Raw genomic sequence first — 23,142 nt, 5'->3', positions numbered from 1 at the left:
AACCATTAAATTACTTGCAGTCTAGGATTCACATGATCTGACTGGCACTTTAGAAAGATCATTCTGGCAGCAGCATGAGGAACCCAGAAGCAAATGGGGCCAAACAGAAGAGAAATATGGGTTAGACACCATGGTATAAAGATGAGGCTGAGATAATTTTTAAAGTTTTTGCCCTGTAAAACTGAATGACTGGTTGTTGGGCTGGGGATGTGGCTCAAGCGGTAGCGCGCTCGCCTCGCATGCGTGCGGCCCGGGTTCGATCCTCAGCACCACATACCAACAAAGATGTTGTGTCCGCCGAAAACTAAAAAATAATAAATATTAAAAAATTCTCTCTCTCTCTCTCTCTCTCTCTCCTCTCTCACTCTCTCTTAAAAAAAAAAAAAAAAACAAAAAAAAAAAAAACTGAATGACTGGTTGTCATTTTCAGACACTGCAAACAGAGGAGAAACAGAAGATAATGAATTTAGTTTTAGACATGATAAGCTAGAAATGTTCCTGGAGTTGGCTCTGTGCACCCAAAGCTCAGCAGAGAACTCCAAAGTTGAGAATCAAGTTTTAGAGTTACCAGATGTTGGACAAAACCAGAGATTGGAGTGATTAGATAGTGCAGAATTTATATTAAATCCAAAGCTAAGTAAAGACAGAACCTTAAGAGATAATGAAATCTAAGAAACCCTTAGTAATAGAGGTGACTGGAAAGGCGAGAGAAAGAGCTGTCGGAGAGCTAGGAGATTATAATGCCACAGAATGGAAGAAGAAAGGCAGAGATTCAGAAGGAGGTTCTTAGGCAGGTCCAGACCCCATGAGGACACTTGCACAATGAGAACAGAAACTCACTGGATTCAGCAAGAGATAAGAGTAATCTCATGTAATTTCCCTTGCTCACCAATTTCTTGAATTATTGCCATTTGGCAATGTCCTCTTCCTCATCCAGTCTTTCTAGGAATATTTGAGATGAAAGGTAACCTTAGTGTAAGTATGGAGAAGTTTAGTCAATATTTTTAAAAATTTCAGTAGATAGAAAATGAAGCTCCACAATTTCTACATTGACCATAGGGTATCCAGTTTACTTACATGTTAAATAAGATACTTGGATGATTTCTTAGTTTTCATCTTTGAAGTTCTGTGACACCATAATTTACCCAGGGCTGCAGGAAATGTGCTTCAAGTTTCTGATTAATCAGGTCCAAGCTTTACACCCTTTCTGGGGGGAGTTGAGGGGAAGTAAATACCATGTGAAACATACAGGGAAACGGTCTTGTTCACTCTTACTGTTGTCTTATTCGTTGCCTCACTCAATAAAAAGATTATAAGAGGACAATAAATGTTAACTTGGTTATGATAGCAGGCTCTTGACTTCTTGATGGTTAGTTAAAGTCTTCTAAAAGTTTCCATATAATTGGGGTGAAAATAACTTATTAGAACCATGGATATAAGACTAAAGACGTTTATTTGGAAGTAGATCATAATTTCAGATACAGACTTTACCCAAATCTTAACCAGTATGTGCATTATTTTGCTTTCATCACAACTCAACACTGGCAAAGTCTCCCCAAAGGTCAGTGTAAATGTCTTCTAAGCACCCTATGGAAAATGAGGTATATTGTACTAGAGGACACAAAAATCTTACTATAACCCAATTGATATGTTCTTAGTCACACTCTTTATAAACATTATTTTAACTTTTCCTGTGGATAAAGATTTTTTGTCTGACTGATTTTTAATTGAACTCATTGTGAGATAATTGTAGCATCATGTGCAGTTTCAATAAATAACAAAGAGAAATTCCTGTAGTGTAATCTTTACCTAGTTTTCTTCAATGGAATCATCTTGAAAAACTATAGTACAGCACCACAGCCAAGATGCTGACACAGACAGGGACACAGAACATTCCCATCACTATGAGATCTTTCAGGTTGCTCTTGTATATCTGTATCCCTGACAGCCACTAATCTGATCTCCATTACTAGAGTTTGGTCACTTCAAAAATGTTATATAATTTGATTCATAAAATCTGTGAGCTTTTGGGATTGTCCTTTTCACTTAGTCTGATTCTCTAGCAGTTCCTCCAGGTTTTTGCACATATCAATTTTGTTCCTTTTTATCTGAGTATTATTCCATGGTATAGAAGCATCACTATGTGCTTTACAATTGACCCAGTTAAGGACATCTGGGTTGTTTCCAGTTTGGAGCTATTATGAATAAGGGGCTATAAACATTTGTGTACAGGTTTTTATGTGAACATAAGTCTTTATTTCTCTGAGATAAACACCCAGGGGTACAATTGTTGGATTATACGATAATTGCATGTGTAGATTTTAAAGAGATTACCCAACAGCCTCTTCCTGAGTGGAAGTATCATTTTACATTCCCACCAGTATTTATGAGTGATTCTGTTTCTCTGCATTCTCATCAACATTTCGTGTTGTCCATATTTTATATTTTAGCCATTCAGATATGTTTGCAGGGATAGATCATTGACTGTAGTTTAAATTACATTGCCCTTGATGTCCAGTATCTTTTATGTGTTTGTTTGCCATCTGCATATGTTCATTTGTGAAACATTTATCCATGTCTTTGCCCATGTTCTATTTCCATTTTTTAAAAATTGTTCAGTTTAGAGATTTCTTTATAATATTTTAGATACTTGTCCTTTCTTGGATATGTGATTTGCAACTCTTTTATCCCAGTATGCAGCTTGTCTTTTCATCATTTTAACAACATCTTTTGCAGAAAAAAAGCTTTTAATTTTGATGGAAGTCCAGTTCACCCCCCCTTTTTTTCCCTCCTTTTATGGATTGTGCTCTTGGTGTTAACGGCAAAAATTTTTGCCTGGTCCTAGATCCTGAGGATTCACTTCTATTTTTTTTTCCTAAAAGTTTTAAAGTTTTCCATTTTACATGTAAGCCTGTGATCCATTTTGAATCTATTTTTGTATTGTGGAAAGTGTGAGACTTAGGTGGTTGAGGTTTTTTGCTTTTTTTCCCTTATCAAGTTCAAATTCTTCAGCACCATTTGTTGAAAAGACTTTCTTCTGTTAAATGGCTTTTGCAGCTTTGTCAAACTCAGTTGGGCATATTTGTGTGGATCTATTTCTGGATCCTCTGCTCTTTTCCACTGATCTATGTGTCTATCCTTCTATCAATACCATACAGTATCGATTTCTGTAGCTCCACAGAATGTGTTAAAAGCAGGTAAACTGATTCCTCTCATTTTTGTCCTTTATTCAAACTCCTTTTCATTTCCTTTGTCTTTTCATACAAATTTTATAATAATCTTGTCTATATCTAAACAACAAAACATCAATAATAACAACAACAATAACAACTGGGATTTTGATAAGAATTGTTTACTACTCACATAACACTTGTGAATAATTGACATCTTTACTATCTTGAGTCTTTCAATTATTGAACATCATATGCCTCACTAGTTATTTAGTTCTTTTGGAATTCCTTCTTCAGTTGTACCATTTTCAGCACACATACCTTCTAAAAGTTTATCCAATTTCAGTTTATCAGCTTATATTTTTGAGTGATTATAAAAGTTATTGTGTTCATTGCTAGTTTATAAAAGTACAGTTGTTCTGTTGTATGTTTATCTTGTATTCTGCAACACTGATAAACTTGTCAGTGCTGGGAGTTTTTGTTGACCTTTTAGAATTTTCTACATGACAACCAGTGCATCTACCAATAGAGACAATTTCTTTTTTTTTTAGTTCTGATCTGTATGCTTTAAAATTTTTCTTTTTTGCCCTTTTGAGAGAGCTAGAACTTCTAATAGTATACTGATTGAGATTTGTGAAAATAGACTACTTACATTATTTTTGATGTTAGTGGGGGAAGCACTTAGTCTTTTATCATGAAACATAATCTTAGATTTGGATTTTAGATGCTATTTATCTATTGTTATTATTTTTATTATTAGTAGTAGCATTTTAAAATCATGGCAGTTTTGGGTTTTGTCCAATGCTTTTATACTGATGTGGTCAATTTACGTGATCATGTGATTATTTTTCTTCTTTAGCCTGTTGAAATGGTAGAATATAGGCTATTTTTGACTATTGAAGAAACCTTGTATTCCTGAAATAAATCCAATTAGGTTATAGTGTGTAATATAAGATAATATAAAATATTTATAAATTTTATTTGATAATATCTTGTTAAGGATTTTTGCATCTATACTCACAAAGAATACTTGTGTATGGTTGTTCATTTGTTTTTATATTCTTGTCTGGTTTGGTTTTGGTATATAACAAGTTTCACAAAGTGAATTAGGAAATGTTTCCTCTTCTGTTTTATGAAATTGATTATACAGAATTGGTTTTACTTCTTTAAATGTTTGATAGAATAACCAAGTAAAATCATCTGTTCTGGAGGACCTATATTTTAGGAAACTTTTAAATGATAAATTCAATTTCATTAATGGCTATATAACTATTCAGATAATCTATTTCATATGGGGTGAGCTGTGATTGTGTTTTTCAAGGAATTGGTCCACTTATTCTAAGTTGTTAAATGTATGAGTGTAGAGTTGTTTGTAGTATTCCTGGTTGTTTTTTTTTTTGTAGTGATTTCTTATTTCATTCTGAATATTATTAATTTCAATTATCTCTCTCTTCATCTCTCTCTATTTAGGCACAGGTTTATTCATTTTATTGATTTTTTAAAAATAATCAGCTTATTTCATTGATTTTTCTCTATTCTTTCTGTTTGCCTATGATGCTTTTTCAATATTTTTAACAAATAATTTCACAATAATTCAAAATGCACAAACAAGAATAATATAATGAACATTGTAAATCTATCAACTAGATTTAACTAATGTCAATGATTGCCACATTTGCTAGCTTTTTACCTTTATCAAATGTTCAGATAAAGTTTGAATGCACTTTAATCAAATTCATTCCCTCCTTTGGAAATAAGCAATATCCATAAGGTTTGTATTGTTCCTATAATGTTTTCACACATTTACAACTTGTGCAATATTACACTTTCTGTAAATACTTATAAATAATATGTTGTATTATTTTTGTTTTGAAAGCTTTATATTGAAAACCTTCTCCATATGTCTTTGGATTGAGGCACAGATAAATGAAAACTTTTGTACACTCTAAGACAAGCTACCAATATGATGTAAGATATTCCTTGACATTTGATCTTCATTTGGGAGACATAGAAAGCTAGGATGAGAACCAATATGAATGAGAGGGTACATATTTTTTCTCTCATGGGAGGAATGCACACATTTTTTTCTTTATTTTTCTAAAATGTCTGAAAATTCTTTGCTTGAAATTAAAAAATACTTTGCTTAAATATAATATTTCTGATACTTATTCATGTCCAAGAACTTTTTTATGATTCATTAACTTCATTGCTAAATAGAAGCCTTTTGTATAAATATGTAATGATTTGTTTATTTACTTTCCTGTTAAGGGATATTGAAGCTGTTTCTAAGTTTTCCATATTACAAATAATACCTTAACAAACATGTGAATATATTTCTCCTTGTGTGTATGAATGAGAGTTTCTATATACTAAAAAGTTCTGTATTTTTAGAAGCAGAATTGTTGGATTTTAGCATAGGTATATCTTCACTTCTGTTAGATATCATTAAATTGCCAACCAAAGTTACTTAACTAATTTATATTTCCAATAGCAGTATATGAGAGTTCACTCTTTTCCTTAATTTTTGAAAAAAACATGGTATATAAGGCTTTTGACAAGTTGCCAACCTCATGGTTCAAAATGATATTTCATTGCATTAAGGTGCATTTTTGTGATTACTAGTGATGTCAGGAATCTTTTGTGTATTTATAGGCCCTTTAATAACTTACTACTTACTGATTTGTAACAATTTTAAGGATTCTAGGCACACATTCTTTATTGAATATATGCATTATAATATCTTCTTTCTTTTAATATGTCCCAGTATTGTGGTTTACATTTATTAAAATTTGACAATAGGTAAAGGTATTAATATTTTTGTTATAATTATGATCTCTGAGATTTGTTTAAGATTCTTCCTTTTTGTGATATCTTCTAAAAATTTTCATGTTTTAGATTCTTAAAGCACTGGAATTTTAATTTTGTTATGAGGTAGGTGCTTACTTTTTTCTCGTCTGTGTGACAGTTATTAATTTGGTAAGGTGCCAAGTTTTTACTTTGTATGGGTTTTTCTGGACTTTATATTTTGCTCTTTAGATTCTTTGTCTGTCTTTAAACCAATAAATAATACATGCTGTCTGGTTGCATATAAAATCCTATGGGATTTTCATTTGAATTGCATTAAGTTTCTAGAACAGTTAGTGTAGAATTAATTATAATACTGAGTCCCCCCCATTAGTGAACTTAGGGCATCTTGACATTTAATCAGGTTTTCTTATATGTCCTTCAACAATGTTTGCAATCTTTGCAACAAAAGTCTTTCTTACCTTTTTTTTTTGTAGGTTCCTGTTGTTACAATAATATTTTCTAATTAGTTTCCACTGTGTACTGGGAAGCTATTAATTTTTGAGTGCTGGTCTTATGTCTCAGAATTTTGCTCTCCTTTCTTGTTAATAAAAGCTTTTTTTTCATTTTAGAAACTTCTTTTATCTTTTTTCTACATTCAACTGTATTGCCTGAAAACAAAAATTTTCTTTTTTGTTCTTATTCTTGTGCCCTTATCTCTTATCTTGTCTTATTGCAAGGATCTCCAGTACAATGTTGTATAGGACTGGACCTAACAGTCACAGTTATCTTGCTCTTGCTTTGATAATAGTACATCTAAAATGCCACCATTCATGTGATATTTACCATATTTTTTTCTAAACATATTTCATAATATTAGAGTGATATCTTTCCATTTCTTGTTTACTAAGATTTTATTTTTTAAATCAAGTTTCTTGTCTATTACATCAAATCCTTTTTCTAAATATCTTATAAAATGATAACACATTTTATTTTCTCCCTCAGTTGTGTAATGTAGTTCATTATATTGATAAATCTTATGATAGTTAACCAGTCTTTTATACAAGCACTCATCTTTCCAGGTCATGTATTTTTGTTTTGTTTCAAACATATGGTTAAAAATCAGAGTGCATTTAACATAAGATGATGGGAATTGATGTGTTTTACAAGAGATATAATCATTTTCTCAGACCTACAACTTCACTTTTTGATTACTGTAATTAGAAAAGATTATGAACTTTCACTATTTCATCTGTGATTTGGATGTGAAGCACTTTTTAAATTGGTATAATTTAATGAAAAAGACATATTGTAATTTTGGTTTATATTTTCCCCTGTTGATAATACTTGGCTTTATTATTATTCAGTTAAGCTCTCTTTATATAAGAGATCACATACATATGAGATACATATGAGACATTTAAATATGATTTATTGTCATTTCATCAAGTGTCTTGTGTCCTAAAATAGCATTTATGTAATCAGAATCTCAAGCTTAGAGCCCAAATTAACTTTGCCTTCACATGTAACGTTGGCTTACCTCTCTTATAGAGGGAAAAGCATATCAGAAACTTCCCTGTCTGCCCATGGTTTTTCAATTAAGTGGCACAGAAGTTTGTATTGACTGCTTGAAAACTTAAAACAGTTTTTCAGAAAGTTGAATTACTCTTAATGCAAATCTTCATTATTAAACATCAAGCAATAAGTCCATAAATTTATACAAAAGATGCTTTCTTCGTGGTTCTCTGTGGTTTCTACATTCTTTCCATTAAAATGAATGAAACATAACTTGATTTACAAAAGAATTAAAACATGATTAAGTTTCAGGAGTGATGTCATGTGTAATGCCTAGATAGAAAATGATAGATAATTTATTTTTCCTTTTTTTTAAATATCAGAAATGTTTTAAATTAAATTACTTTATGGCAATTATTATCAGCATCAGTTTAATTCACTTGACTATGATTAGAATGGATAGGTAAAAAGATGCCAGGAGCAACAGCTGATTTCAACTTTCATTCTTGCAGTTAGATCCTGGTGCTGGTGTGTTTAGTCATAATTTAATATAAGGACAACCAACTCTGGTCCAGAAATGGAAATTATTATTGATGTATTAAAGAAAATTATAAAAAATGTTTGCAGTCTGCAAAAAAAAAAAACATATCATAAGTTATTCATATTCTAATTTGGGGGAGATTTAATGATAAGTGGATTCTGAATTAATCTAAGATGTATTTTCTGTGGGTATCTCTGATTTTTATTGACTATTTATTAATTTTAACTAATATTAAAAATGGTTATCATTCAAAATTGAAACAATTTTAAGAAATCTTAAGAATTAATGAATTATATTCTATACATTTTAATCTAGGAGTAAGTAGACAATTTTTGTATACTTAAAACATAGATAAATGTATATAATTCAGACTGTAATTCCCTGCTCAATAAAATAAGAAGCTGTAGTTTGCTGTCTTATATTTCTCTAATCTCATACTATTTAAGTTAGATCAGATCAAATATATCTTAAACATTTGAAAAGAGAGAAAAGCATGATCCACATGTCAGAAGTCTAGACCTGAATTGTCCAATGGAAGTTTCCGTAGTGAATAAAATCTTCTATAATTGCATTGTCTAATATCATACCCAGCAACAATATAAGGATATTGAGCATTAGAAATGTAGCTAGTACCATGGAGAACTATATTTTGAATTTTATTTGATTTTAATCAATGTGATCTTGCATACATATATTCACATGTGGCCAGTGGCTACCATATTAGATAGGTCTAGAATCAGGTTCTCCAACCTAGTCATCATAGCCATAATCCACTACTAAAACATCAACATAACTCTTGTTTTTATAAAATAGGCATAATAAATTTGAAGTTCAAATATCTATTATTAAAACCTGTTTGGCTAATATTTCACACATATGAATCAACTTACCGTTTAAATAGCATATTGCCATAAATTAGAAAGATCCTGGACAAAGCAAATGCTGAAGAATATTGTTGTATGTAGGGGAAACTGATGAAAAGGTAGTGTATTTTTCTACCAGTTTCCATGCCAACAGAACTTTGATTATTAAGATACTTGAGGGTAATTGACACAATGAAATAAATAGGAAATACACATCCTAAGACCGTTTATATTCTCTATTAATGTTAAAAAATCCCCAACTAAGATTACTTGTTAGTAACTTTCTTTAAATTTTTTTTCATAAATCCTGTTATGAAACTAAGAGGGCCAGAAAAATAAATTTATATTTGAAACATTAATTTCTTCTCAATTGGACCCTTTACTGAGGTCCATATTTTCAAAGGAAATTAAACTATCCCTTAAGATTACACAATGATGTTACATTAACATTTTAAAAGCCTGAAATAATCAGAAACCACATTTTTACATGGTGAGTGACTACTATTATAAAATATTTTATGTTAATTTCTTTATTTCTAAGTATTTAATTAGGAATTAAAAATTGATTAAAAAATTGTTGCATATACTCTGGGAGGAAAACATCTTAAAATAATTTTCTAGGCCTTAAACTCAAAAACTAGATTCTACATTTAGTTTTTCAGAAAAATGTTTCTATACATTATTTATTCCAGAATGAGATACAGTATATAGCTCTGTTTTATTGTGTTTAATAGTTTTTCAGCAAATACATTTCAGACATTAATTGTTGTGTAGGCTTTTTCTAAAAGGTATTAATATTCTTAACATATAAGTATACATGAACACATATGCATACACACATGTACACTCTTATAGATTAAAACCAACATAGAATCATTTTATTAATATTGCTTGAATAACCTTATTTAGTCATTTTGTGCATGTAGACACACATAAAGGCTAAAGTAGTTTTAAATATAAAAGTATTTTTAAATATAAAAGTATTTTTAAATATAAAAGTCAAAGACTTTTAGCCATTAAAAAGTAAGCTAGCTAAATGGTACAACTCTTTGAGAATTTTAGAAACAGTAGTTTTTATCATCCATATGGAAAGGATGCTGAATTAAGTTGCTAAGTTAGAGACAAAATTGGTTAATATAGAGAAATAAAACATAATATTTAGGGTTATGATTTTTTTAGAGAGAAAAATTTGCATCTTTAGTGAATAAAAATATATAACTTAATATGTTTCCAGAGTTAGGTCCTAATCAAATAGTAAATAGTAAATGTGACAAAGAGTAAAATTATGGCATTTGCCACTAAATGGTTGGAGTTGGAGAATATCATGCCAATCACACAAAACCAAAAGCCAAATGTTTTCTCTAATGTGCAGATGCTAATTCACAATAAGATGTGAGGGGACACTAGGGAAGAATAGTGTTACTTTAGATCAGGTAGAGGGAAGTGATGGCAGGGAAGGGGAGGGTATGTGGGGATGGGAAAGATGGTGGAATGAAACAGACATTATTACTGTGTGTATGTATGTGACTACATGACCAATATGTTTCTGCAACATGTACACTCAGAAAAATGAGACATTATATTCTATCTATATATGATACATCAAAGTGCATAAATGCATTCTACTGTCATGTATAACTAAATAAAACAAATTAAAAAATACATCCCTGAAGAACTGAGTTTTTGAATGTGCCCATCAAACAATGCTCAGTAAGCCATTTAAAGATGTATATGCATATACGGATTTGTAACAACAAATCCCATCAATATGTACAACTATAATGCACCAATAAAAAAATGAGGAAGAAATGCAATAACAGACGTCGCTGTTCTTTATCTTATTGTAAAGCTTTTGATAAAACTATTTTTTTAACAGAAAGGAAGTATTAGATCTTAGAATTTTTTCATCAGGATAATAATTTTTTTTTAAACTAGAAGTCTATTGTAACAAAATTTCTGGATTATTTCTTCAGAAGCTCTTGAGAGAAATAATTCGATTTTGCAATTTATGCATCAAATTTTACCAACACCGATAACCTTAGAAAACAGAATTTTGTGCATTTAATGTGGTAACAAAGACTTTAAGGATCATTGTAATTATTGATCAAACTAGCAGTCGAGTCTGTATGCAGACAATGCAGAGTGCAAGACTATTTTCTCTCAGTATTACAACTACCATTTTAGAGACCACTCTGCTGCCATCTGTCAGACTAAGGCTCTTTCCAGACTACAACGATTTTTTGCTCAAGTTGTATGTGCTGGTGGTGGGGTGGGATGGGGTGCAAATCCTGAAATTGGAAAGGTGATGATATTAGAAGAAATCCCTCTTTCTTTCTGCCTCCCTTCCTCCCACCCTCTTTCCTTTCCTTCCTCCCTTCCTGTCTTTCTCAATTCCTTCCCTTTCTTTGTCCTTTCTTTCTGGGTTAAGGAGGCTTATATCTCCTTTCTGTGCAGGTGCCAGATGCCTGCACTAGAAGGCGAGGAGACCCTAACATCTCCTATATTGGTGGGGTAGGGGAGTGTCATTGAACAAGATGCACAGATTACAATAAGCAAGTCAGCAAACAGATAAAAAACAGATTATACAGAAGAAGGTCTGTATAATCTGATTCTTTTTTTTTTTTTTTTTTTGAATGGGAAGTTGAAGCAACAGAAAATTCACAGGCAGGAATTTTTCCTGTGTTGGATGATAGCACAAAGTTTTTTCCAAGAGTCTTTTAGAGATATGATGTAATTCAATTCAAAGAATGGGCAGTGGGGAGAGGAAGCAAGTGGAGAAGAATGGATATCTAAATATTAGGTTTTAAGACACATTATAAACTTGCAATAACAAAAATACTGAGGCAAGAATAAACAGAAGGCTATATTGTGGAAAAGAATATAGTGTAAGAAAAGTGGTGTTTTTGAAAAAAATGTACTAATACTTTAAGATTTGGGATTGTATTTTTGTTTTCTTTTATGAATGTTTCTCTTTTCTATACTTTTAAGAATAAATCTGAATTATTTCCACATAGCATATATAGCATATTGTGTCAAAGTTCAAAGTCATGTGGTAACCATAATATACATACACATACAAGCACCACACCTCACATTTTTATTAAATTGGATAATTGAAATGGGGGTTTCTTTGCTCTCACTTGTCAAAATTAAATATTAATGAGGTGTATATAACAAAAAAGAGGCAAGGAATATAGTCTCACTTTGCTAAGAAGATTGGATTGTAGAAGATTACCTAACCATATACTGCCCAACATTTTACGTTTCTGTTTTTTTTTTTTTTTTTTTTTGTCAAAGCAGATCTGGCAGAGAAACACATGTTTTCAGTTTTGCTCCAAGAAAAGATAATCTTCACTTTAGCATTCATTATGCACAATGTATGCAAAATGCAATGAGCCAACTGACTCACACTTTGGTGTCATGCAAATAAAACCTAAACACAAGAAAGTGTAATATCTAGTAAAATGTGCATAAAGCCACAAAGGCCAAGATAAGAAAATGGATAGCTCAAATATGCAATTAGCACATTCACTGAAGGCAACCAGGAGGATTTGGAGATGAGCCATATAAATATAATTCTATGCTTTTGGCTAAGAATAACGTTACATTTATAGGAAAATATAGGCTCACATTTGGAGAGAAGTTCTGCATTTGATAAAAAAGAATGAAAGAGAAAGCATCTATGAAGATAGGTGAAAGGCAGTTATATAAAAGTGTCAAATGTGAGTTTTTTTTAAAGGATGGGTGCATATGCTTCATGATTTTTTCATTTTCAAATAGTGCTCATATTTTTTCCAATATTTGAGAAAATATTATTCAGTCTTTCAACACTTAATAATTTGTAGAAACAGACTTTCTTCATAAAGACATAAAGATTGTTTAACTTTTTCTCCCACTATACTGGAATGTGTATATGTGTGTTTATTTATGGATTGATCTTTTTATTTAGCTTGGATGCTAAGCTTCTTTCAATCAGCACACGCAAAACCAATTTGACTGCTTTGTCTAAGTGGCAAATTAGAATTGATTAAGAAACCCATAGAGCTCAGATAGTTAGGTTACTAATGCTAAGAGATCACTACCAGTAGTCAATTATTTCAAGAAGTTAATGGTTCTGGTTGTTGAGATATAATCAGAAACTAGCATTACAATAAAGGATTACTACTCAAGAGGTCAGACTCAAGTGCAGCAAGATAGTAAGAACATGGACATAGTGGCAGCAGCTTTGGAGAACTGTTTTTTTCAAATATTAAAGTCATCTGAAGGAAAAGGATAGAAGGTAATTTTTTCTAGAGTCAGCACTATATACAAAATAAAAATTAGTCAGCCTATTTCAGTGGGCTTTTGGGATTAGAGTCACCACCTGTGATGATGATTGCCACATGGTAACATTAGCAATATAACCACATCTCAGAGCCTACAGAAGCACCAGAGTCATCACTAAATTCAAGCAGTGTCTCTCTAGTTCTGGGTCTCTACTTATGAATCACTGATGATTGCAGATAAATACCTTCTTAAATACTCAGTTGGCAAAGATCATAATTTACCAAGAACCCCTTTATGTTATTTTGATGTTGACTTGGAAACATCAACCAGCTTTTACTTCCTCCTTTCATCAAGTCCTAACCTGCTCCAGTGCAAACTGCAGAACCCCTTTTGCTCCATTTCCCATCTGACAGACATTGCAATGACCATATGTATCTTTAGTTAAAACCAAAATACATTTTACACATTGCTCAAAATTTGGCAGCACACCCAGGAAACATTTGTGGTACATCCCCATATGCCCCGGCATGCCAGTGAAGGGCAACTGATTCATTTGATCATTTCAGTCACATAAGAGGCAAACAAAAATGTTTGACAAACATGACCTGCAACATAGTGAGAAAAAAAAAAGAAAAAGAAAAAAGGAAACAGTCAACAAGCACCCTAGTTGACATCAGTTTGGAGAAAGAAAAGGCATTTGTGAGGGCAAGAATGAAATATGATTTCAAATTTGAAATGCTCATGTTGGATTCTTCATTCTGTATTTTCTTTTAATTGACACTGGAGCATATCCAAATGTTTGTTGTTGATATGTATTTATATGGTAGAAGGGTGCAATCTGTGAGCTTTGAGAGGATCATGACAGCTGGTAATTTATTTCTAGTTTATTAATATTTTCCAAGTATATTCCATGAAATTATTTGCTCAGGAGGAATTGAGAAATTGGATAAAATTGCCTTTTTAGATCTTTGTATTTGATAAGAATTTGAGTTCTACAGGGATTAGCTATACAGCCTTGGTGAAGGGTGCTTAATTGAGGCCTTAATTTTCAGATATATAAAATGTGGTTAATTAATGCAGACTTCTCAGGTACAATAATTAGGTAAGATATAATGTGGAAAACAGTACAATATCTGAAAAATAGTAAGTGCTCAGTAAGTGCAATTTGTTTTTATCAGGCATCTATTTTTTACTATATCTAGGCATTTAAACCCTGAAAAGGTAAAGCGAATGTACCATTTAGATTCTTGTCATTACATTCAGTTGTTTGGAAAATGGCAGAATCATCTTTATATAAACTTTCCAGGATGTAATCTCAACAAGTGAAACATCAGTGTATATATACATATATTTGTCATTATATAGTGTATAATTGACATAATTTTTAATTGCCAAAATTTTCAGTGTTCTTTCAATTTCATTTGATTTTTGAAAGCACCAACATTGACATTGTGATTCTTTCTGTGGTATTTTCTTTTTCAATATTTGCTAAATTTGCTCCTTTGCTTAGAATTCTCTTTACTTTAGTATATATTTTTATAAATATACTCTTTTTCCAAACTATTAAGATGAATGACTTCCTAATAAATTTTTAGTCATTCTATGACTTACTAAAAAAAAATCAAACAAACAAAAACACATCTCTGAAGATCACCTGGTGACAAAATTCAAGATGTGACAGATACTGAGAAGCTTAAATTAGCAAGATAATGATGAGTAACTTCTAGGAAACAGTCTGAAAAAGAATATACATTTAATAATTATTCTGTATAAAGTGATCTGTTATTTAACCTGGGATTTAGGAATGCCAAGCATACAAATTTATTCCTTCAGTCCTTCTTTGAAATGTTTAACAGTGAGGGAGACGGCTATGGGAACCTCATGATTGTGTGAAACAAAATTAAGAAAATCTGTTAGAATACTGATTTATTTTCATTGCTGAGTATGTTTTCAGAATCTTTTATTTTCTGTGTCCAGAACTATCCAGAAAATAGTTCTATCATTGGCATTTTATATGCCAAAAGGACTTGGAATGCAGACAGATGTTCCCAAAGAAGAATAAGGGTAATTTTACTCAGAGATAGTGAAATAAAGATCAAATTTTTGAATATCTGAGAAAACAAAATAGGATGAACTGGTATGTGCTGAGAGAAGTGGGGTAAGCATGACATAATCATATCCAGAAAGCCTTCCTGGACTGCAGCACCAGGGAGATGAGTCAAACACCAAGGCCATTGGACATTCCAGCAGGTGTCAGACTGGCCCAAGGGTGAGCTTCGTTTAGAATTTAGTTGCAAGAATTTTTTGTCAGGTCATTGAATGTTAGCTGAGTGCATCTTTTACTTACCCATCTTCTACTTACAGACCACGGGGAAAACATCAGCTTCAAAGTTGATCTTTCATTTTTCTGAGGGAAGATTGAAGCTTGCAAAATAAAATGTCACCATCTCTCTTGGTCAATGACAGCACTTTTTAAAGTTTATCCTCCAATAAAAAATAGTGATTCAACAAAAGTAACAATTATTTATATCAGAACGTAACTTTACTATATTATCTCATGTCAGAATTAGGAATCATTGCAATAAAATTCACTATTCAGATGTTTAAAGCAAAAAATAAAATAGAAATACACTCTTTCTAAAGTTCCGTCCTGACCTAAATCTGGTTATTTTCAAAACATTGTAAGCCTAAGTTTAGCACATGTATAATTTCCAAATGCAAAAATGTGCAAATAACCTTGTGTATTTTAGCTTCTAGGATTGAGACACAAATCTGTCCCTGTGGTTTTATTAACAATTTCAATCAATTTAACAATATAACCATGGACAATTTTTGAGAGAGTCACAGAAATTAAAATTTTAGAATTACACAGTTTTTTAGAAAGTACAAATGTGACCTTCTTATGAGTAAACAGAACTGTGGTCACCCAAGGTGGGTGCCTGAGTCATCCCATGCTGTAGTTATTTATTTACCTTCGCCCAGATTCACAAAAATGCAATCAATTCACCATGAAAATTTTGCTCTATTGAATACTGCACTATAATCTGAAAAAAAATTATGGATAACTTGATCCAAGTTAAGGCAGAGGGCCAAAAGGAATGGATCTTTGCAAAGTTCAATCTGCAAGCTGTTAGGAAGTCTTTCATTTGGCTTTCCTTCCTTTATGCTACAAGCGGTGAGCTCTGTATGTGGAGCAAACCACAATTATTATTTTAACTCATTTGAGAGAAAGATGATTTTTTTCCAAGAAAGATTGAGTAGCCCCTGTACATAATGGGTTGATCAATAATATATGAGCAAGTTGAGTTTCCACAGAGTTACACAAGTCCAGGCATTAGTAATTAAAATAATTTAAAGCAAATTGAGCTATTAGGAAAAAGCAAACATTTCTGAATCTAGGCCAGATTTGTAACTCAACATTTTAAGTTACATGTTGGCTGAGCTTGGGTTCCCCTGCAACTCTTTTTTTTTTTTAAACTTTATTTATTTATTTATTTATGCATTACAATTCTTAATACACCTTTATACCACAATTTATCATATCTCTGATTATATATAAGGTGTGTTGACACCAAATTCACATCTTCATACATGTATTTTGTATAATGATGAGGGTCTCCTTTCACCACTCATGCTATTCCCCTTCTCCCTCCTTTTCCCTCCCACCCCTATTCCCTATCTAGAGGTAATCTTCCTCCCTTGCTCACCCTACTTATATCAGAGAAGACATTTGGCATTTGTTTTTTGGGGATTGGCTAACTTCACTTAGCATAATGTTCTCTAATGCCATCCATTTTCCTGCAAATGTCACCCTGCAACTCTTGAGACTCAAATAGTATTAGACGTGCTAGTGTCTTGTTTAGGGATCAACCTAGATGCACCAGTGTGGAAGTATAAGAAGATGACAATATATGACACGATTAATGAGTAAGTTACCATTGTGAACAGTTGTATCTCCAGCCCACTGAAGACCTTGGGATACATAAAATAAACTTCAGAGTTGTCACACTGTGAATGGGGAATGCCGCAGTCTGGCTGGGCACAAAATCACGAGCCACTCACAGCCTTGTAGATTCAAACAGCAATTCTTTATTCCTCGAACTCTCACCGGCACTCTACATGCACGTTCTGGGGAAAATACACTACCTCCACCAGGCTCTGCATCCTCAAAACCCTCTGAATCCCACGAGAACTCAACGGGAACTCAAGGAGTGGGCGCCTGAGGCAGCAGGATACGCCCTATTCCCAGCAGGATCCACACCCTAAACCTGGAACCACCCTAAAGCCGGATCCGCCCTGGTCCTTGAGCAGGGTCACCTTTCTCAAACATTCATGCAATGTCACTGCAAATGACCTGGGTCCAAGGCAAGCCCATTTCCACAATGGAGAGTCCTTCCTCTAAGCAACATTGGGTAGGCTGACAAAGAAATTGCCATGCGTCATTCCTACTTGGCTATGGCTCTCAGCAGGGAAGCTGGAGTTTTTGTTTTTGTTTTCATTAATTGTGGAGTAGTCCCAAAGGTTTAATCTTATCAGCACTTGTCATCCTGCCCCTCTTGACAGTGGCTAGAGAAAATCCTAACAAATATGGATAGTTCCTGCACAACTGGATCTCTCTCTCTCTCTCTCTCTCTCTCTCTCTCTCTCTCTCTCTCTCACACACACACACACACACACACACACACCACACACACACACAGGTCTCATAGGTTAATTAGCATTTTTAAACAAGTCTGAACTTACTAGGTTCTACAGTAGCAAGTAAGAAGATATGAGAGTAACGTATTCTCAGAAAGTGGGGATAAAATGAAATATTATAGGGGGCAGTAATAGGTTCCTCCAAACTATCTACAAGGGTATAGCCCAGGTGAAATCTACATACCACATCCTGTCTCACCCTGCTATTGCAGAGTAAACTGCATTATCATAACTACAGCATAGGTGTAGCCCAAATGAGGTTTTTAGCAAAAATACAGAAGAAATCCTGGGAATAGGGTCCCCTTTGCAGTAGGATGTATCAGGCTCTAAAAGTCTGATATGATGTCATTCATAATGTAGGTCATATTGCTAGCTCTTTGTGCTCTGATCCATGCCCATCAAATAATCTCCTGATTTTAAATCTATCCCAGATAGATTGATCTATAAAGAGAAGAGTTAGTACTACATGTAGGACCAGTCACCTTGTCAATTTTATTTGGCATTATGAATTAGTAAATTTAAAAATTGATTATCATGATATTTGTCATGACAAAGTCAAGTTCCTTGGTTTGGATCACGGCAACTTCACTAGTATATTATGAGACCACCTAGTAATGCCTCTTCAAAGAACTATCTAGGCAGCATTAAATCTGGCAAGAAGCCTGCAATCCTCAGAAATGGAGATCTAGTTTTCAGGGACTGAAATACAGAACAGTGGTGTATTTGTAAGCTTTCTGTCAGCATACAGAAACATCAGAGTCAGGCTACTTGTGAAGTAAAATGAGGTTTATTTTGACCAATGGTTCTGGAAGTTCAAGTCCATTAATAGGGACCTGTGTTTATGGTATCATGTAATGGTGGGAGCATGTGCCAGCCAGTCTAACAGATACTGAGAGATGGGATCCACATAGATCAATGACCTAATGACCTTTCTTGGCCATGAGCTCTGAAATGCATATGGCACCTCCCAATAGTGCCACCCCAAGGACCCAGATTTACCTATGGACCTTTGGAGAATACTCATCCAGTCACAGCAAAAGGCTTCTCTATTCCCATTTCTATAATCCTTTATTCATTTAATTAAAAAAAATCAGGGTTCAATACTGGCCATCCTAGCAATGTGTAGATTGAAATGTACAATTCAGTTTAACTCTACGTCTAAATTAATTGGGAAAAACTTTCAGATATATACGTATTCCTCAGAACTCTTACTTCCTCAATTCTCTAGGTTTAAAAAGTTTGGGAGACATCGTATACTCTAATTCTATTTAGATATTCAAAATATATATTAGCTTTCAAAGATTTGGGATGTCTTGAAGGTACCTCTTTAACTTTAACTCAATATTTTTTTCCTCTCTTCTCTATCCCCTCCCTACTTTGTTTAACCACACATTTATTAATATCCCTTAGAACATATTCATGGATTATCATTACCATCAATTCCTTATCCTATTTCGTGTGTTAAAAGTCATTTAATATTATTAAGGTTTGTAATTGGGAAAATTAATCTACTTTTGCACATTTATAAAGGTTGAATGCATCATGATTATTTACTTTGCCCTGCAATAATATTCAAATCAATTTCTGCTTATCTCCTTTTTACATGAGGTTTGTCCTCTTAATAACAATTCAGTTTACCAAATATGGAAAAAATGCATTTTCATTTCTCACATAGCTAGGAAATCTTTGCCATATCTGTGCAAATAATTTTCTTCCTGCATTTCCTAGTGTACATCTATTTGCATTGCTCTGTCAATATGCTTGAGTTGCAAATGTAAACATTGAAATGATCTGAAATTCCCTCTGACAGAGAGGTTTCCCCCACTGATATTCATTTCTCCTTGTATGTTTTGCTGTGTGAACAATTCCTTTCTTTGTTCGGACATTAAGGCTTTGCCAGAGGCGGACTTTTATGGCATTAAAACAGAATGTTGTGGGTATCTCTTTCATTATCTGGAAGGAGTGCAGATAAAAACAACACTGACTCTAAAGGCATAAGCAAATAAAAAAAGATTTCAAAGAATGACTGCTAGCTGAGGTTTTCTTTAAGCTCAATATATAGGCATCTAACACTAGGGGTGGGGTGTGAGTGAGCATGTTTATGTGTGTACATCACTAAGTACATGTGTATGCATGTATGTGAGCATGCATGTATGTGTGCCCATCAGTTTGTTTCAACTGACACCTTCTTTTGCCTCTAAAAGTACTAGAATTTTGATTTTAGAATATATTTTATTATAGGAACTCTAATTTTGAGATATCACAGTGAGTTACTCCATCATTTATATGAAACATTTAAACTAAGAAGAGACTTTATATTTGAGGGAAAATATATTGAAAAGAGAAAGACATCAAACCACACATTATTTTTGTGAGAATCCTAAATGAAATTTGAGGGTATCTAGGGGAAGCAAAAGGAACCAAGAGGCCTACTACTGTCAGAGTCTCCCAGAGCTTATGTGATTGAGTGGATTAGGCACTTTCACTAATGAGACTCAGGTTTAATCTAAGCTTTAAAAGGGACTTGTGGAATTTGTAATAACTCTCCCTAATGTCCACAGCACTCTCTTTCCCCATTTAGCTTTATTTTCATTAGCATGTCTATGATGGACACTAACATGTACCACATATTTTTATTTAGTCACATCTCTGAGGATCTCAGAACCGTGTGGACATTTTCAGCCTCCATTACTAATCACATTTATCAGTGATTTATGAAGGAGTGAGCAACCATGAAATACCATCCCATTTTATAGGCAACAGAACAGACCAATTTGCTCAAGTTCACAGAGGGAAGCTGTAGTAGACACAGGTGGATAAAGTAAGTTTTGTGATTTGATTGTCTGAAAGCTTCCTACTGCACCTTTCCAACTGCAGGACTGGAAAATAAGTGAGTGATATGGGTACAGGAGGCAATAAAAAGGAGTGCAGGAAGTCAATTCCATTCATAGGAGTGGCACTGCCATGCAATGGGATGGTCCCTGTGCATCTCTTGAAACATGTATTGTAGAAATGAAGTAGCTCCCAGAATAACTGATGGTAAATGAATGAGGAAGTTGTGTTAATTTGGAAGTTTCTTTGTCCACTGCATATTCCTTCTGAAATAAGGACAGCTTTTCCCTTCTGGTCATTACAGTCTATGACAATGGGAAGCCAGGAGGAGGCACATGGATGCTTTTCTACTTTTCTCTACCAAATGAAAGCTATAAAGGAAAAGAGAGAATTAGCTGTAGCTACATTAAGATAATTAGGGGCCAAGGAAAAAACCCAGATCTTATTTCTACAATTGCCAAGAAGTTGCAGTTCAGGATTCTTTTTTTTTTTTTTTTTTTTTTTAAAGAGAGAGTGAGAGAGGGGGAGAGAGAGAGAGAGAATTTTTTAATATTTATCTTTTTAGTTTTCGGCGGACACAACATCTTTGTTTGTATGTGGTGCTGAGGATCAAACCCAGGCTGCACGCATGCCAGTCGAGCGCGCTACCGCTTGAGCCACATCCCCAGCCCCCAGTTCAGGATTCTTGATGGGAAGCAAGCTGTGCACCATGTGGAATTCATGGCCCATATCACTGGACAGCGCCATCAATATTTCAGAGTCCAGTGCTGTATGTGGCACAGTGAGAGACATTTGGGAATCAGAAGACTCCACATTTCTCAAGTCCTGTCTAGAGAATTCTCTGTTATCTCTATAGCACATGTCTGTGAGTCATGCAATAACCAAAAGAAACTAGAAAACTGAGGGATGGTAAGGAAAAGGCTTTGTCTAGTTGTATTTAGTGTGTGACATTCCTGCCAATTACTGAGAATCATTGAGACACATGTCAGAGAACGGCACATTGCTCACCTGCCAGTCAGCTCTTGTATTAGTTTTCTATTGCTGCTGTAACAAAATACCTTGACCTTGGTGGCTTGAACCACATACATTTATTATCTTATAGTAGTAGAGGTCAAAATTTCAAAAATGAGTGGCACTGGGCTAAAATATAGGCATATTATATTCCTTTCTTCAGGCTCCAGGGCAGAATCCTCCTCTAGCTGTTAGAGGCAGCAATGCCAGCAGCAGCAGGTTGAGTCCTCAGGTCCCATTATTTCACCCTCCATTTCTGTCCTCACATTTCCTTCTCCAACTGGCTCAGGGTCTGTCTCACTCCTGAATGTTCAAAGACTCTGTGATTACCAGGGCCCACCAGAAAATCAAGAATATTTTCCTTATTTGAAGGTCAGCTGATTAGCAACTTTAATTCCCCAAATTCATGGGGCACCATTTTTTTTTCTTAACATACACAAACATTCATACTCACTATTTAAGGAATAGTGCATCCGATTATGATTTTTTTTCTTAAGGCAAATCAGGAACCAGTTAGTAGAAAGAAATAGAAAGTGCACCCTGGGTTTTAGACACAGCATCAAACTACTCTCACTTTTTCTTTCTAATTTTATCCTCTGCTAACTAAAATTCAAGGTAATGCTCCACTGCTGCTAAATGATCCTCCAGAATTGTAGGTCAGACTTCTTTGGCGGAGGTAATTCCCTTCACCTTATCATCTCTGCTGATGAGGTCAAGGTCAGACATGGAGAAAGCTCTGACACAGCATCAGGACAGGGGACTCTGGTGCTTAGAATAAAAGCTGATTAATTATTTCTTCCTGCACATTCCTTTTATAATGTAAATTATTCTAGAAGCAACCAAGGGAGAAACTTATAATTTGGAAAAGCATAAATGACACTATTTGCAGTAATCTTCATATAATTCTTTTACAAATAACGTATCCACTCTAGTATTAAAATGAAGAGAAGCTTCCCAACAAGACTTGAAATTGATGTACACAACATTTTCACCTAGAGTTCAAAGCTATTTGTGAAAGCAGCAATTAATTTGTGATTTTTAAAAAAAGTTGTGTGTGAAACTTATCCATAGGAAGTGAGTACTCTACTAAAGAAAATCAGCAGAAAAATAGATGCTAAGTATCTCTGTATAAAGAAATTTTCTTCTGGCTTTTCTACTTTATCTCTTCTGAAGATAGTTTGTTTTAGTTTGGGCTATTGTTCTTCATAGAGTCTTTTTTGTTCATGTGTTTTGTATTTTTGATTCAAAACAGAAGAACACATTTTAGAAATAATAATAAACCATAGTTTTAAAATTACAGAGAAGTGGACTATGTTTTTTTTTTGTTGTTGTTTTAAAAATACATTCTCAAATTGTTTAGAAAAGAGAACTGTTTTAAACAATAAAATTCTCTTTTCCAGGCAACTTAAGATAAAAACTAATGAATGATCTCAGAAAGCATTTGAAATTATGAACAATATTT

Source organism: Spermophilus citellus (genome assembly GCF_964194105.1).
Source record: "Spermophilus citellus genome assembly, chromosome: 11".
NCBI classification, from domain to species: Eukaryota; Metazoa; Chordata; class Mammalia; order Rodentia; family Sciuridae; genus Spermophilus; species Spermophilus citellus.
This window is presented reverse-complemented; position numbering follows the sequence as displayed.